Source organism: Corythoichthys intestinalis, chromosome 15 (genome assembly GCF_030265065.1).
Source record: "Corythoichthys intestinalis isolate RoL2023-P3 chromosome 15, ASM3026506v1, whole genome shotgun sequence".
Lineage (NCBI taxonomy): Eukaryota > Metazoa > Chordata > Actinopteri > Syngnathiformes > Syngnathidae > Corythoichthys > Corythoichthys intestinalis.
Window position 1 is genome coordinate 35,000,114 of NC_080409.1, and position 7,472 is coordinate 35,007,585.

The window sequence follows — 7,472 nt, forward strand, 5'->3', positions numbered from 1 at the left end:
AAATTAGAGGGTATTTTGCTTGCTTCCCGTAGTCGTTTTCCTTTATTTAGTATTTTTTTGTGCTTCCTGTCATAGTTTTACACTATTTTGCAAGGTTTCCAGCTTGTTTTACACTATTTTGCTTGCACTTTGACCAGTTTTGAATGTTGGCCCCATTTTGTTGGCCTCCCTTTACCGGTTTTGTGGCCAAATTTGTATTTTTTTTTTATTGTTGTTTCGCAACATTTTTTGCATGATTTCCTTAGTTGTTTTTCTTTATTTAGTGTTAAGTGGCATTTTATGTGCTTCCTGTCATAGTTTTGCACCATTTTGAGAGATTTCTCACTTTTGTAGCAGTATTTTGCTTGCAATTTGTGCCGTTTTGAACGTAGATGGTATTCTGTTGCCTTTGCTTTACTCATATTGTGGCCATGTTTACGGTTTCTTATTGTTATTTTGCACCATTTTGCTTGATTTCCATAGTTGTTTCCCTATATTTAGTATTTTCTGTGCTTCCTGTCATAGTTTGACACTATTTTGCAAGGTTTCCAGCTTGTTTTACACTATTTTGCTTGCACTTTGACCCGTTTTGAACGTTGGCCCCATTTTTTTGGCCTCCCTTTACCCGTTTTGTGGCCAAATTTGTATTTTTTGTTGTTGTTGTTTCGCAACATTTTTGCGCGATTTCCTTAGTTGTTTTTCTTTATTTAGTGTTAAGTAGCATTTTATGTGCTTCCTGTCATATTTTTGCACCATTTTGAGAGATTTCGCACTTTTGTAGCAATATTTTGCTTGCAATTTGTGCCGTTTTCAACGTTGATGCTATTCTGTTGCCTTTGCTTTACTCATATTGTGGCCATGTTTACGGTTTCTTATTGTTATTTTGCACCATTTTGCTTGATTTCCATAGTTGTTTTCCTATATTTAGTATTTTCTGTGCTTCCTGTCATAGTTTGACACTATTTTGCAAGGTTTCCAGCTTGTTTTACACTATTTTGCTTGCACTTTGACCCGTTTTGAACGTTGGCCCCATTTTTTTGGCCTCCCTTTACCCGTTTTGTGGCCAAATTTGTATTTTTTGTTGTTGTTGTTTCGCAACATTTTTGCGCGATTTCCTTAGTTGTTTTTCTTTATTTAGTGTTAAGTAGCATTTTATGTGCTTCCTGTCATATTTTTGCACCATTTTGAGAGATTTCGCACTTTTGTAGCAATATTTTGCTTGCAATTTGTGCCGTTTTCAACGTTGATGCTATTCTGTTGCCTTTTCCTTACTCATTTTGTGGCCATCTTTACGGTTTCTTATTGTTATTTTGCACCATTTTGCCTGATTTCCATAGTTGGTTTTCTTTTATCTGTTTTCTGTCGTGGTTTTGCACATTTTGAGAACTATGTAAGCTTTTTTGTTGGCTTCCTTTTTTGTTTCTTGCAGTTTTCGCTCCCTTTCATATGCTATCTATAGTGGTTTTTGACAATTATGTATGCTTTCTTACAGTTTTCGCTCCCTATCACATGCTATCCATAGTGGTTTTTGACAATTATGTATGCTTCCTATAGTTCTTTTCCTCCATTTGTATGTGAAGAGTGTATTTTATGATCTGGTCCCGCTGCACACGTGCACTCTTAGCTAGTTTCTTTACTCTCCGACTCCCCCCGTTAGGTTTCCCGCAAACCCATAAAGATTTTTCTTTTTTAAAAGTCTGCAGACAACAAAGAGCGGTAGCGTTCATGGTTACCGCGGCACTTGTTGTTGTAGTAGCATGTTTACAAAAAGAGGAGTTACCTCGGACTCCCCTGGGCTCCCCCTATTCACGCGTGGAATCTCATTGTTGGCCCCTGAGGACATCATTCAAGCTGGTGTTTTAGGGCTCCCACTTCATTAGAGCTGTCCCGGGGGGTGCGAGCGAGGGTGCTACGTCTTGCGCCCGTGACAGCGGCATTCGGCGCCCGGAGGCGAAGGCGGCAAACGTTCCCAGGGGAGACGAGATGGCCGTGGCCAGTTTGCTTTGCGCCTGCTTGCTGCTCACCTTGACGGCCGTCTCCTCGCATCAAGGTGGTCTGCAGACATACGAGGAAGGTGAGTCCATTTTTGAAGTCCTTTTGCACAGAGTGAAGGTAATAGAATTCCCAATAACCCGAACTTAAACTAAAAACAAAAATGCTTGACTGAATTGCTTTTCTGAGCACGTAATTAGTTGTGCAGGCAAGTTTTTGTGAGTTTTTCTTAGTTATTTTTCACATCTAACTTTTTATTGGGGAAGTGATTATTTATGGTCATTTGAAAAACTCAGCCTCATAAAGACTGGCGTCCACACACAGTGTGTCGGCCACATGATTGCTATGTTATGTGGCCATCAGGTCTAAATGTTTTATTGTTAGTCATTATTTTTTCCATTCCTTTTCAAGAATACATCAAATTATACATGAATAAAATGTTTTTAAAAAAAACAATATGAGAAAAAACTAATACACATGGTTATAGGCCCCAAAACACTAAAGTTCATAAATGGAATGTCATTAATCACAAGAAAAAAATTTAAATTCCCTTTTTAAAAATAAACGAATACTGCAATTTTATTCTTAAGATTTTTTTTTCTAAAAAGAAAAAAGAAACATACTTTAGTACATGCGTACTTTTTTTTTTTTTTGCTTTTGTTTTTTCCCCCATTTTTATAAAAAAGAAACTAAAACAAGAGAATATTTACTATTAACACACTGCCCGCCATTGACAACGTTAGACGTCCATTTCATTTTTTTAAATTTATTTTTTATTTTTTTTATACCTGTCCTGTTCAGCTGTTTGACACGGAGAATGGAAGTCTAAGTGCCCGGATAGTCTGAACAGTTTTAATGTTTCACATTGAGAATCTGACATACTCCCTTTGTGATCATTCAACATACCTCATTTATTTTGACAAAACAGCGAACAGGAAGGGGTTATGGGGGAACAGAAGAAAAGAAACACAACAGAAGAAAGAGAAGAAATACAGACAACAACAAATACATTGAACGCCTAACTACACTAACTACTAATATGTTGGTGCTATCGTCAGCTAATTGTATTTCCGGTTGGCACCATGTGGGGGGCCTGTTGACCAGGGAAAGAGGGGAAGAAGGTGGGGGAGTCTATAAACTAAGTGATAGAAAGGGGTAGAGTGTACAAAAATCATCTCTGTGATCTAGAACCCAGTAATCGTGTGAATCCCTTGTGAGTGTAAGCCCGTTGGCGACCGACCCTACGCCGCCCCATCGCCAATCCTGGCACCGGGACCCCCCACCCGAGCGTGCCCTATCAAATGCAGCCGCACGCGAGCCCCACCAGACGCCTAGATGTCCATTTCAATTAAACTGGGAGGTCTGGCTGTGAATCCTCATGTTTCAGTGAATTCGTCACCAACCCCCTCAGTCAAAATGGGTTGGACATTTAATTCCATCGATGGCAGCCAATGAGTTATGAGTGATCTATAAAGAATAAAATTGAAGTTAACGCTTTAACTTGATTAACACATCAAAGAAATAATGTAAAGAAAATGAAGAATAATGAGTCATGAGTTTTTGTTTTTTTGTCTCAGTAAACATTTACCATTTTAACCAAATGAGACATTTTGTCTCTGCATTACCAAACTCGTCGTTAGTTGTACATCTGAAAACTTCTTTACAGTTATTAGCTGGAAGATCAGGCATGCAAAAATGAAATGAATAAAGTGGGAAATAAAGGTTCAAATAAATAAAATTGAAATGAATAAAAGTTGAATTTGTGATAAATAAAAAACGCCCATTTGGTCAAGTTTGATATAAACATTGAAATTACCCAGAGATGGAAGTTTAGGTTAATGAAAAAGTAAAAGTAAAAGTAAATGAAAAATGAAAAATAAAATGTAAATAAATAATACATAATTGACACTCTCACGTATATACTAATTATGTACTAAAAAAAAAAACTGTTACAGTGACCTTGTGTGCGCCAATTGTTGTCACCATGTACACCTCAGCAATGTATCCTTTTAAGAGACTTATAAGAAAAGCATTTTGAGTCGCTACTCACACCAGCTGTGATAACATGTCACACACATAGCCACAACAAAATGTTCCACAGCAAACAGATGCAAAAATGTCAGGGACATGACAAAGTCATAACCTTGTACGCCCTAAAATTAATCAAGCTGCTTGAATGGACGCTTAGTCACTAAACCCAGATTGTTGACTGTGTTATTCTACAGTTTTGATGTATGTTCCATGCCTGAATGTGCGTCGTTAGTTGTATGGGGAACGGGAAACTGATAAGCATATGCTTCATCTCGTCCGCCTTTGTCGTCTTCTTCGGTTTCTTCGGGCAAGTCATATCACATTTTGTAATTGTCAATGATTGTCAATGATGCCGATGATGATGACAATAAAATTACATTTTTAAAAAATCCTGACAAACACAAATTTATTGGTTTTTAAGACATTCTTTCTAGCTTAAAGTATATTTGAAAGAAGTGAGTTTATGTCAAAGTACTTCGATACCATTGACAGCGATAGACGTCAATCCGTTTGAACTTGGAGGACCGATCGATAGACACATAGTTCAGATTAAAATATTGAATAACAGTAAATGTGTAATATATTTACATTGAATCAATATTAAAAATAAAATTAATGAAATAAATAATTTGGGATTTCTGTTTTTTTTTTTTGTTTGTTTGTTTTTTAATCTAAATTATTGTCAACGTGATAATTATCCTGCTAATATTTTCAAAATGTACAGAAAATCTTTTTTAAAATAACGACGCACAAATCCTTTTAAATTAAAGGTTTTAGATTTTTTCTTAAATACAAATACTTTCACCATATTTATCATCTTAAGATGATTAAAGATATTTTCACTATTTTTATGACCAAAGCATGAAATAAGATTTTAAATTTCACATTTTAAAAAAATATCTGCAATGTTTTCCGTTTTCCCCCGTTTAATTCTTTCTACCGTAATTTTTGCACTATAAGGTGCACCTGACTATAAACCGCCATCCGCCAAATTAGGCACGAAAATGGCATTTGTTGATGGATAAGCTGCACTGGACTATAAAATGCAGCTGTCCTCACTGTATTATTGGATATTTACACCAAAAGATATTAACCGGTAAAACTTTATTTGACAGCAGCATCATAAGACCAAATGAACCACCGTGAAGCTTTGAACCAATTGGCTGCAAAGCTTCATTGCTTCATTTGGTCATCACTGCTCCCTTGAGGGAGACAGTCAACCTCTCTTGCCACCTGCTGTTAACACCCTTGTTGTCCAACATGCCTCCTAGCATGCATTGCAGCACTACAGATGTAAATAACAATCAAAATTCATGTTCTGTGCTAATTATTTCTTCAGTTACTGTCCCAGTTGTTTAATTAATTACTAGTTATGATGTTTGGTAAGTTTATTTGACAGTGGTGCCATAAGACTTTCATAAGGCCAAATGAACCACCATGAAGCTTTGAACCTTTTGGCTTCAAAGTTTCACTGCTTCAAGAAGCTTCATTTGGCCATCACTGCTCCCTTGGGGGAGACAGTGAACCTCTGATGTCAACACTGTTGTTGTCCAACATGCCTCCTAGCATGCATTGCAGCGCTACAGATGTAAATAACAATCAAAATTCATTTTTCTGTGCTAATTATTTCTGCAGTTACTGTTCCAGTTGTTTCATCAAATGTTAATTATGGTATTTGGTAACACTTTGACAGTGGCGTCATAAGACTGTCATTAGACAATCATAATTATGACATGGCACTGTCATGAGCATTAATGAATGCTTATAACAGATGTCGTTTAGTGATAACACCATTTACCATTTACCATTTATCCGGCAAATTATCTCACTTTTGAATGGATGTAAAAGATCCAAGCTGAACATAAATGCCGGATGCACTTAATGACATCTGTCATAAGCATTCAGTAATGCCCATGACAGGGTCATGTCATATATATTACGGTATTATGACAGTCGTATGGCGGCGCTGTCCAATCAAGTGTTACCTATTAACCCAAATAAATCAACAAATAAGCCGCACTGGACCATAAGCTGCAGGATTCAAAATGAAGGAAAAAAGTAGTGGCTTATATTCCGAAAATTACGGTACTTCTATTTGATGATATTAATAGTATTCACTTTATGTTAAGTACAATATTACAGAGGGCTTTTTTCCCCTCATGATGATACAGATTGCAGAAATGTTTAGCATGTTTTGTATGAGGAAAAATGGCATTACGAGCGGGTGTCATTTCTATTGTTGAAATTCGCCCCCCCCCGGCCAAGACGCACGGAAACAGCGACAGCCAAAACAAGTGCCGCTCGGTCGATGCTGCCTCGCGTGCGCCAACCGGGAAGGCAGAACTTCGCGCGTCCACCTCTGATATTAACCCTTTGTACTGACTCCATGTTCCAAAAGTTTGAAAAAGACTTGCCGAAAGCAGGTTGACAATTTATTCATCGACAATGGTCAAAAACAAGGCAAAAACAAACGACGGAGGGACAGTTCTGGATCCAAAACAAGGCTACATGTTTCCGAGCAGCAAAATCTGTGTTATCTCAGTGTCCAGTCTTTTTAAAGTCCTTGGTGAAGTGGGCCATGTCGAAGGTATGTCTGGGTGTTGCTTTTGGGTCTTCCCCTCTGTGGCCGGTTTTGGGCGGCATAGGTTCGTGCGCTGATGGGACGCCCGCTATCAACTTTGTTGTCCGGCCTGTCCCTACTTGTTTTAGGACAAAGCGCTTTGTCCTTGGAGTTTGCTGGGAGAGCTGATTGCAAGAGTTGGTGCGTTAATCTTGTTCGTGACGCACGCGTTGGGCTTCTGTGATAAGACGGCATTGTGTATCTCTTCTATTTCTTCTCATTAAACTATGGTGTGCTATTTATTTTATATTAGTAGTGCAGTCCTACAGTACCGTAAATATGAAAATGATACTATTTCCTGATTAATTATATTACGTGTGTTAGAGTAATGCAAACAGTTAGACGGTGCCTACGAGAAACTGTACCATTTTTCTCATCTCCCCCTCATTAGCCCGGATAAGGTGATTCACTTTACTGTGTCAAAGGGCATGTAGTGGAGTCTGCTTAAACAATAGTTAGATGAATGTGTTAGGCTAATGCAAACAATTATATGGTGTGTGCGATGACTGTACTTTTTCCCTTCACTATCCATTAGTGTTAAACGAAACGGTCATTTGCACCAATGACCACATGGAAGTGGTCATTCCCAGCGCCTTCTTCCTTCACAAAGTTCCTCCCATCAATGTAAGCCACGCCCCCTTCTACAATTCCACTTCAATGTAATGGAGAAGGTCATGTTGAATATGATGATTGTTTGTGTGTCCAGGCCTGGGATTTGCATCTCAATGACCCCGATTGCAGAGGTGTTGAAGTGGACGACCACTACGTCTTCAGCATTAAGAGCAATCTGTCTCACTGCGGAAGCGTCATGGTAACATTTAAAATCATTATAAAAAATTTTTTTCATCAT